At 45.9% G+C, this 7,500-nt stretch overlaps 10 non-coding genes and 21 pseudogenes across 10 annotated transcripts in view; all 31 read left to right on the forward strand.

Annotated features, from left to right (window-relative positions):
- LOC142132532 (5S ribosomal RNA) overlaps positions 1 to 90 on the forward strand; it is a 119-nt gene extending 29 nt beyond the window's left edge. Inside the window, exon 1 of the ribosomal RNA XR_012686546.1 lies at positions 1 to 90. This exon is cut by the window's left edge and continues 29 nt beyond it. This is a non-coding gene — a ribosomal RNA (5S ribosomal RNA).
- An 80-nt stretch (positions 91 to 170) lies between these two features.
- On the forward strand, positions 171 to 289 carry LOC142132469 (5S ribosomal RNA; annotated as a pseudogene).
- Positions 290 to 370: 81 nt separating this feature from the next.
- Positions 371 to 489, forward strand: LOC142132541 (5S ribosomal RNA). The gene has a single exon (XR_012686554.1). It is a non-coding gene; the product is annotated as a 5S ribosomal RNA (ribosomal RNA).
- Positions 490 to 570: 81 nt separating this feature from the next.
- LOC142132481 (5S ribosomal RNA) lies at positions 571 to 689 on the forward strand (annotated as a pseudogene).
- Positions 690 to 769: 80 nt separating this feature from the next.
- On the forward strand, positions 770 to 888 carry LOC142132504 (5S ribosomal RNA; annotated as a pseudogene).
- A 240-nt stretch (positions 889 to 1,128) lies between these two features.
- On the forward strand, positions 1,129 to 1,247 carry LOC142132545 (5S ribosomal RNA). The gene has a single exon (XR_012686558.1). It is a non-coding gene; the product is annotated as a 5S ribosomal RNA (ribosomal RNA).
- A 280-nt stretch (positions 1,248 to 1,527) lies between these two features.
- Positions 1,528 to 1,645, forward strand: LOC142132523 (5S ribosomal RNA; annotated as a pseudogene).
- Positions 1,646 to 1,883: 238 nt separating this feature from the next.
- Positions 1,884 to 2,002, forward strand: LOC142132454 (5S ribosomal RNA; annotated as a pseudogene).
- An 80-nt stretch (positions 2,003 to 2,082) lies between these two features.
- On the forward strand, positions 2,083 to 2,201 carry LOC142132508 (5S ribosomal RNA; annotated as a pseudogene).
- An 81-nt stretch (positions 2,202 to 2,282) lies between these two features.
- Positions 2,283 to 2,401, forward strand: LOC142132531 (5S ribosomal RNA; annotated as a pseudogene).
- Positions 2,402 to 2,482: 81 nt separating this feature from the next.
- LOC142132525 (5S ribosomal RNA) lies at positions 2,483 to 2,600 on the forward strand (annotated as a pseudogene).
- Positions 2,601 to 2,838: 238 nt separating this feature from the next.
- On the forward strand, positions 2,839 to 2,956 carry LOC142132487 (5S ribosomal RNA; annotated as a pseudogene).
- Positions 2,957 to 3,036: 80 nt separating this feature from the next.
- Positions 3,037 to 3,155, forward strand: LOC142132498 (5S ribosomal RNA; annotated as a pseudogene).
- A 271-nt stretch (positions 3,156 to 3,426) lies between these two features.
- On the forward strand, positions 3,427 to 3,545 carry LOC142132533 (5S ribosomal RNA). Its single transcript, XR_012686547.1, has one exon. It is a non-coding gene; the product is annotated as a 5S ribosomal RNA (ribosomal RNA).
- An 80-nt stretch (positions 3,546 to 3,625) lies between these two features.
- LOC142132460 (5S ribosomal RNA) lies at positions 3,626 to 3,744 on the forward strand (annotated as a pseudogene).
- Positions 3,745 to 3,825: 81 nt separating this feature from the next.
- LOC142132542 (5S ribosomal RNA) lies at positions 3,826 to 3,944 on the forward strand. The gene has a single exon (XR_012686555.1). It is a non-coding gene; the product is annotated as a 5S ribosomal RNA (ribosomal RNA).
- An 81-nt stretch (positions 3,945 to 4,025) lies between these two features.
- On the forward strand, positions 4,026 to 4,144 carry LOC142132482 (5S ribosomal RNA; annotated as a pseudogene).
- An 80-nt stretch (positions 4,145 to 4,224) lies between these two features.
- Positions 4,225 to 4,343, forward strand: LOC142132492 (5S ribosomal RNA; annotated as a pseudogene).
- A 237-nt stretch (positions 4,344 to 4,580) lies between these two features.
- LOC142132547 (5S ribosomal RNA) lies at positions 4,581 to 4,699 on the forward strand. Its single transcript, XR_012686559.1, has one exon. It is a non-coding gene; the product is annotated as a 5S ribosomal RNA (ribosomal RNA).
- Positions 4,700 to 4,780: 81 nt separating this feature from the next.
- On the forward strand, positions 4,781 to 4,899 carry LOC142132561 (5S ribosomal RNA). Its single transcript, XR_012686572.1, has one exon. It is a non-coding gene; the product is annotated as a 5S ribosomal RNA (ribosomal RNA).
- An 80-nt stretch (positions 4,900 to 4,979) lies between these two features.
- On the forward strand, positions 4,980 to 5,098 carry LOC142132474 (5S ribosomal RNA; annotated as a pseudogene).
- Positions 5,099 to 5,179: 81 nt separating this feature from the next.
- On the forward strand, positions 5,180 to 5,298 carry LOC142132538 (5S ribosomal RNA). The gene has a single exon (XR_012686551.1). It is a non-coding gene; the product is annotated as a 5S ribosomal RNA (ribosomal RNA).
- Positions 5,299 to 5,377: 79 nt separating this feature from the next.
- On the forward strand, positions 5,378 to 5,496 carry LOC142132458 (5S ribosomal RNA; annotated as a pseudogene).
- An 82-nt stretch (positions 5,497 to 5,578) lies between these two features.
- On the forward strand, positions 5,579 to 5,697 carry LOC142132515 (5S ribosomal RNA; annotated as a pseudogene).
- A 238-nt stretch (positions 5,698 to 5,935) lies between these two features.
- On the forward strand, positions 5,936 to 6,054 carry LOC142132456 (5S ribosomal RNA; annotated as a pseudogene).
- An 80-nt stretch (positions 6,055 to 6,134) lies between these two features.
- Positions 6,135 to 6,253, forward strand: LOC142132499 (5S ribosomal RNA; annotated as a pseudogene).
- A 272-nt stretch (positions 6,254 to 6,525) lies between these two features.
- Positions 6,526 to 6,644, forward strand: LOC142132534 (5S ribosomal RNA). Its single transcript, XR_012686548.1, has one exon. It is a non-coding gene; the product is annotated as a 5S ribosomal RNA (ribosomal RNA).
- Positions 6,645 to 6,724: 80 nt separating this feature from the next.
- On the forward strand, positions 6,725 to 6,843 carry LOC142132575 (5S ribosomal RNA; annotated as a pseudogene).
- Positions 6,844 to 6,924: 81 nt separating this feature from the next.
- Positions 6,925 to 7,043, forward strand: LOC142132553 (5S ribosomal RNA). Its single transcript, XR_012686565.1, has one exon. It is a non-coding gene; the product is annotated as a 5S ribosomal RNA (ribosomal RNA).
- Positions 7,044 to 7,124: 81 nt separating this feature from the next.
- Positions 7,125 to 7,243, forward strand: LOC142132483 (5S ribosomal RNA; annotated as a pseudogene).
- An 80-nt stretch (positions 7,244 to 7,323) lies between these two features.
- LOC142132506 (5S ribosomal RNA) lies at positions 7,324 to 7,442 on the forward strand (annotated as a pseudogene).
- The last annotated feature ends 58 nt before the right edge of the window (positions 7,443 to 7,500 follow it).

A 7,500-nucleotide genomic window follows, 5' to 3' on the forward strand; every position in this document is an offset into this window, starting at 1 on the left:
CAATCTCGTCTGATCTTGGAAGCTAAGCAGGGCTGGGCCTGGTTAGTACTTGGATGGGAGACCACCTGGAAATACCAGGTGCTGTAGGCTTTTTTTTTTCTCTCTTGTTACGGCCTCCTTCAATGCTGGTTTTGAGATGTATAAGAGATGTAGGTCAATAGGAAACCAATACCTACAGCCACACCACCCTGAACAAGCCCAATCTCGTCTGATCTTGGAAGCTAAGCAGAGCCAGGCCTGGTTAGTACTTGGATGGGAGACCACCTGGGAATACCAGGTGTTGTAGGCCTTTTTTTCTTCTCTCTTGTTCCGGCTTCCTTCATTGCTGGTTTCTAGATGTATAAGAGATGTAGGTCAATAGGAAAACAATACCTACAGCCACACCACCCTGAACAAGCCCAATCTCATCTGATCTTGGAAGCTAAGCAGGGCTGGGCCTGGTTAGTACTTGGATGCGAGACCACCTGGGAATACCAGGTGCTGTAGGCCTTTTTTTCTTCTCTCTTGTTCCGGCTTCCTTCAATGCTGGTTTCTAGATGTATAAGAGATGTAGGTCAATAGGAAAACAATACCTACAGCCACACCACCCTGAACAAACCCAATCTCGTCTGATCTTGGAAGCTAAGCAGCAACGTGCCTGGTTAGTACTTGGATGGGAGACCACCTGGGAATACCAGGTGCTGTAGGCCTTTTTTTTTTCTCTCTTGTTCCGGCTTCCTTTAATGCTGGTTTTGAGATAATAAGAGATGTAGGTCAATAGGAAACGAAAACCTACAGCTACACATCTCTAAACAAGCCTAATCTCGTCTGATCTTGGAAGCTAAGCAGGGCCAGGCCTGGTTAGTACTTGGATGGGAGACCACCTGGGAATACCAGGTGCTGTAGGCTTTTTTTTTTTCTCTCTTGTTCCGGCTTCCTTCAATGCTGTTTTTTAGATGTATAAGAGATGTAGGTCAATAGGAAACCAATACATACAGCCACACCACCCTGAACAAGCCCAATCTCGTCTGATCTTGAAAGCTAAGCAGGTCCGGGCCTGGTTAGTACTTTTTTTTTTCTCTCTTGTTCTTGCTTCCTTCAATGCTGGTTTTAAAATGTATAAGTGATGTAGGTCATTAGGAAACCAATACCTACAGCCACACCACCCTGGATAAGCCCAATCTCGTCTGATCTTGGAAGCTAAGCAGGGCCAGGCCTGGTTAGTACTTGGATGGGAGACCCCCTGGGAATACCAGGTGCTGTAGGCCTTTTTTTTTTCTCTCTTGTTCTGGCTTCCTTCAATGCTGGTTTTGAGATTATAAGAGATGTAGGTCAATAGGTAACCAATACCTACAGCCACACATCTCTGAACAAGCCCAATCTCGTTTGATCTTGGAAGCTATGCAGCGCCGTACCTGATTAGTACTTTGATGGGAGACCACCGGGGAATACTAGGTGCTGTAGGCTTTTTTTTTTTCTCTCTTGTTCCGGCTTCCTTCAATGCTGGTTTTGAGATGTATAAGAGATGTAGGTCAATAGGAAACCAATACCTACAGCCCCTCCACCCTGAACAAGCCAATCTCATCTGATCTTGGAAGCTAAGCAGGGCCAGGCCTGGTTAGTACTTGGATGGGAGACCACCTGGAAATACCAGATGCTGTAGGCTTTTTTTTTTCTCTCTTGTTCCGGCCTCCTTCAATGCTGGTTTTGAGATGTATAAGAGATGTAGGTCAATAGGAAACCCATACCTACAGCCACACCACCCTGAACAAGCCCAATCTCGTCTGATCTTGAAAGCTAAGCAGGTCTGGGCCTGGTTAGTTCTTTTTTTTTCTCTCTTGTTCCGGCCTCCTTCAATGCTGGTTTTGAGATGTATAAGAGATGTAGGTCAATAGAAAAACAATACCTACAGCCACACCACCCTGAACAAGCCCAATCTCGTCTGATCTTGGAAGCTAAGCAGGGACAGGCCTGGTTAGTACTTTGATGGGAGACCACCGGGGAATACCAGGTGCTGTAGGCCTTTTTTTTTTCTCTCTTGTTCCGGCTTCCTTCAATGCTGGTTTTCAGATTATAAGAGATGTAGGTCAATAGGAAACACAAACCTACAGCTACACATCTCTAAACAAGCCCAATCTCGTTTGATCTTGAAAGCTAAGCAGGGCCAGGCCTGGTTAGTACTTGGATGGGAGACCACCTGGGAATACCAGGTGCTGTAGGCTTTTTTTTTTTCTCTCTTGTTCCGGCTTCCTTCAATGCTGGTTTTTAGATGTATAAGAGATGTAGGTCAATAGGAAACCAATACCTACAGCCACACCACCCTGAACAAGCCTGATCTCGTTTGATCTTGGAAGCTATGCAGCGCCGTACCTGATTAGTACTTTGATGGGAGACCACCGGGGAATACTAGGTGCTGTAGGCTTTTTTTTTTTCTCTCTTGTTCCGGCTTCCTTCAATGCTGGTTTTGAGATGTATAAGAGATGTAGGTCAATAGGAAACCAATACCTACAGCCCCTCCACCCTGAACAAGCCAATCTCATCTGATCTTGGAAGCTAAGCAGGGCCAGGCCTGGTTAGTACTTGGATGGGAGACCACCTGGAAATACCAGATGCTGTAGGCTTTTTTTTTTCTCTCTTGTTCCGGCCTCCTTCAATGCTGGTTTTGAGATGTATAAGAGATGTAGGTCAATAGGAAACCCATACCTACAGCCACACCACCCTGAACAAGCCCAATCTCGTCTGATCTTGAAAGCTAAGCAGGTCTGGGCCTGGTTAGTTCTTTTTTTTTCTCTCTTGTTCCGGCCTCCTTCAATGCTGGTTTTGAGATGTATAAGAGATGTAGGTCAATAGAAAAACAATACCTACAGCCACACCACCCTGAACAAGCCCAATCTCGTCTGATCTTGGAAGCTAAGCAGGGACAGGCCTGGTTAGTACTTTGATGGGAGACCACCGGGAATACCAGGTGCTGTAGGCCTTTTTTTTTTCTCTCTTGTTCCGGCTTCCTTCAATGCTGGTTTTGAGATTATAAGAGATGTAGGTCAATAGGAAACCCAAACCTACAGCTACACATCTCTAAACAAGCCCAATCTCGTTTGATCTTGGAAGCTAAGCAGGGCCAGGCCTGGTTAGTACTTGGATGGGAGACCACCTGGGAATACCAGGTGCTGTAGGCTTTTTTTTTTCTCTCTTGTTCCGGCTTCCTTCAATGCTGGTTTTTAGATGTATAAGAGATGTAGGTCAATAGGAAACCAATACCTACAGCCACACCACCCTGAACAAGCCTGATCTTGGAAGCTAAGCAGAGCCTGGACTGGTTAGTACTTGGATGCAAGACCACCTGGGGATACCAGGTGCAGTAGGCCCTTTTTTTTTTCTCTCTTGTTCCGACTTCCTTCAATGCTGGTTTTGAGATGTATAAGAGATGTAGGTCAATAGTAAACCAATACCTACAGCCACACCACCCTGAACAAGCCCAATCTCGTCTGATCTTGGAAGCTAAGCAGGGCTGGGCCTGGTTAGTACTTGGATGGGAGACCACCTGGAAATACCAGGTGCTGTAGGCTTTTTTTTTTCTCTCTTGTTCCGGCCTCCTTCAATGCTGGTTTTGAGATGTATAAGAGATGTAGGTCAATAGGAAACCAATACCTACAGCCACACCACCCTGAACAAGCCCAATCTCGTCTGATCTTGGAAGCTAAGCAGAGACAGGCCTGGTTAGTACTTGGATGGGAGACCACCTGGGAATACCAGGTGCTGTAGGCCTTTTTTTCTTCTCTCTTGTTCCGGCTTCCTTCATTGCTGGTTTCTAGATGTATAAGAGATGTAGGTCAATAGAAAAACAATACCTACAGCCACACCACCCTGAACAAGCCCAATCTCATCTGATCTTGGAAGCTAAGCAGGGCTGGGCCTGGTTAGTACTTGGATGCGAGACCACCTGGGAATACCAGGTGCTGTAGGCCTTTTTTTCTTCTCTCTTGTTCCGGCTTCCTTCAATGCTGGTTTCTAGATGTATAAGAGATGTAGGTCAATAGGAAAACAATACCTACAGCCACACCACCCTGAACAAACCCAATCTCGTCTGATCTTGGAAGCTAAGCAGCAACGTGCCTGGTTAGTACTTGGATGGGAGACCACCTGGGAATACCAGGTGCTGTAGGCCTTTTTTTTTTCTCTCTTGTTCCGGCTTCCTTTAATGCTGGTTTTGAGATAATAAGAGATGTAGGTCAATAGGAAACGAAAACCTACAGCTACACATCTCTAAACAAGCCTAATCTCGTCTGATCTTGGAAGCTAAGCAGGGCCAGGCCTGGTTAGTACTTGGATGGGAGACCACCTGGGAATACCAGGTGCTGTAGGTTTTTTTTTCTCTCTTGTTCCGGCTTCCTTCAATGCTGTTTTTTAGATGTATAAGAGATGTAGGTCAATAGGAAACCAATACATACAGCCACACCACCCTGAACAAGCCCAATCTCGTCTGATCTTGAAAGCTAAGCAGGTCCGGGCCTGGTTAGTACTTTTTTTTTTCTCTCTTGTTCTTGCTTCCTTCAATGCTGGTTTTAAAATGTATAAGTGATGTAGGTCATTAGGAAACCAATACCTACAGCCACACCACCCTGGATAAGCCCAATCTCGTCTGATCTTGGAAGCTAAGCAGGGCCAGGCCTGGTTAGTACTTGGATGGGAGACCCCCTGGGAATACCAGGTGCTGTAGGCCTTTTTTTTTTCTCTCTTGTTCCGGCTTCCTTCAATGCTTGTTTTTAGATGTATAAGAGATGTAGGTCAATAGGAAAACAATAACTACAGCCACACCACCCTGAACAAGCCCAATCTCGTCTGATCTTGGAAGCTAAGCAGGGCTGGGCCTGGTTAGTACTTGGATGGGAGACCACCTGGAAATACCAGGTGCTGTAGGCTTTTTTTTTTCTCTCTTGTTCCGGCCTCCTTCAATGCTGGTTTTGAGATGTATAAGAGATGTAGGTCAATAGGAAAACAATACCTACAGCCACACCACCCTGAACAAGCCCAATCTTGTCTGATCTTGGAAGCTAAGCAGAGCCGGGCCTGGTTAGTACTTGGATGGGAGACCACCTGGGAATACCAGGTGCTGTAAGCCTTTTTTTCTTCTCTCTTGTTCCGGCTTCCTTCAATGCTGGTTTCTAGATGTATAAGAGATGTAGGTCAATCGGAAAAAAATACCTACAGCCACACCACCCTGAACAAGCCCAATCTCATCTGATCTTGGAAGCTAAGCAGGGCCAGGCCTGGTTAGTACTTGGATGGGAGACCACCTGGGAACACCAGGTGCTGTAGGCCTTTTTTTTTCTCTCTTGTTCCGGCTTCCTTCAATGCTGGTTTTGAGATTATAAGAGATGTAGGTCAATACAAAACCAATACCTACAGCTACACATCTCTGAACAAGCCCAATCTCATTTGATCTTGGAAGCTAAGCAGAGCCGGGCCTGGTTAGTACTTGGATGGGAGACCACCTGGGAATACCAGGTGCTGTAGGCCTTTTTTTCTTCTCTCTTGTTCCGGCTTCCTTCAATGCTGGTTTCTAGATGTATAAGAGATGTAGGTCAATAGGAAAAACAATACCTACAGCCACACCACCCTGAACAAGCCCAATCTCATCTGATCTTCAAAGCTAAGCAGGGACAGGCCTGGTTAGTACTTGGATGGGAGACCACCTGGAAATACCAGATGCTGTAGGCTTTTTTTTTTCTCTCTTGTTCCGGCCTCCTTCAATGCTGGTTTTGAGATGTATAAGAGATGTAGGTCAATAGGAAACCCATACCTACAGCCACACCACCCTGAACAAGCCCAATCTCGTCTGATCTTGAAAGCTAAGCAGGTCTGGGCCTGGTTAGTACTTTTTTTTTCTCTCTTGTTCCGGCCTCCTTCAATGCTGGTTTTGAGATGTATAAGAGATGTAGGTCAATAGAAAAACAATACCTACAGCCACACCACCCTGAACAAGCCCAATCTCGTCTGATCTTGGAAGCTAAGCAGGGACAGGCCTGGTTAGTACTTTGATGGGAGACCACCGGGGAATACCAGGTGCTGTAGGCCTTTTTTTTTTCTCTCTTGTTCCGGCTTCCTTCAATGCTGGTTTTCAGATTATAAGAGATGTAGGTCAATAGGAAACCCAAACCTACAGCTACACATCTCTAAACAAGCCCAATCTCGTTTGATCTTGGAAGCTAAGCAGGGCCAGGCCTGGTTAGTACTTGGATGGGAGACCACCTGGGAATACCAGGTGCTGTAGGCTTTTTTTTTTTCTCTCTTGTTCCGGCTTCCTTCAATGCTGGTTTTTAGATGTATAAGAGATGTAGGTCAATAGGAAACCAATACCTACAGCCACACCACCCTGAACAAGCCTGATATTGGAAGCTAAGCAGAGCCTGGACTGGTTAGTACTTGGATGCAAGACCACCTGGGGATACCAGGTGCAGTAGGCCCTTTTTTTTTTCTCTCTTGTTCCGACTTCCTTCAATGCTGGTTTTGAGATGTATAAGAGATGTAGGTCAATAGTAAACCAATACCTACAGCCACACCACCCTGAACAAGCCCAATCTCGTCTGATCTTGGAAGCTAAGCAGGGCTGGGCCTGGTTAGTACTTGGATGGGAGACCACCTGGAAATACCAGGTGCTGTAGGCTTTTTTTTTTCTCTCTTGTTCCGGCCTCCTTCAATGCTGGTTTTGAGATGTATAAGAGATGTAGGTCAATAGGAAACCAATACCTACAGCCACACCACCCTGAACAAGCCCAATCTCGTCTGATCTTGGAAGCTAAGCAGAGCCAGGCCTGGTTAGTACTTGGATGGGAGACCACCTGGGAATACCAGGTGCTGTAGGCCTTTTTTTCTTCTCTCTAGTTCCGGTTTCCTTCATTGCTGGTTTCTAGATGTATAAGAGATGTAGGTCAATAGGAAAACAATACCTACAGCCACACCACCCTGAACAAGCCCAATCTCATCTGACCTTGGAAGCTAAGCAGGGCTGGGCCTGGTTAGTACTTGGATGCGAGACCACCTGGGAATACCAGGTGCTGTAGGCCTTTTTTTCTTCTCTCTTGTTCCGGCTTCCTTCAATGCTGGTTTCTAGATGTATAAGAGATGTAGGTCAATAGGAAAACAATACCTACAGCCACACCACCCTGAACAAACCCAATCTCGTCTGATCTTGGAAGCTAAGCAGCAACGTGCCTGGTTAGTACTTGGATGGGAGACCACCTGGGAATACCAGGTGCTGTAGGCCTTTTTTTTTTCTCTCTTGTTCCGGCTTCCTTTAATGCTGGTTTTGAGATAATAAGAGATGTAGGTCAATAGGAAACGAAAACCTACAGCTACACATCTCTAAACAAGCCTAATCTCGTCTGATCTTGGAAGCTAAGCAGGGCCAGGCCTGGTTAGTACTTGGATGGGAGACCACCTGGGAATACCAGGTGCTGTAGGCTTTTTTTTTTTCTCTCTTGTTCAGGCTTCCTTCAATGCTGTTTTTTAGATGTATAAGAG

This window comes from Mixophyes fleayi, unplaced genomic scaffold (assembly GCF_038048845.1).
Source record: "Mixophyes fleayi isolate aMixFle1 unplaced genomic scaffold, aMixFle1.hap1 Scaffold_3598, whole genome shotgun sequence".
Lineage (NCBI taxonomy): Eukaryota > Metazoa > Chordata > Amphibia > Anura > Limnodynastidae > Mixophyes > Mixophyes fleayi.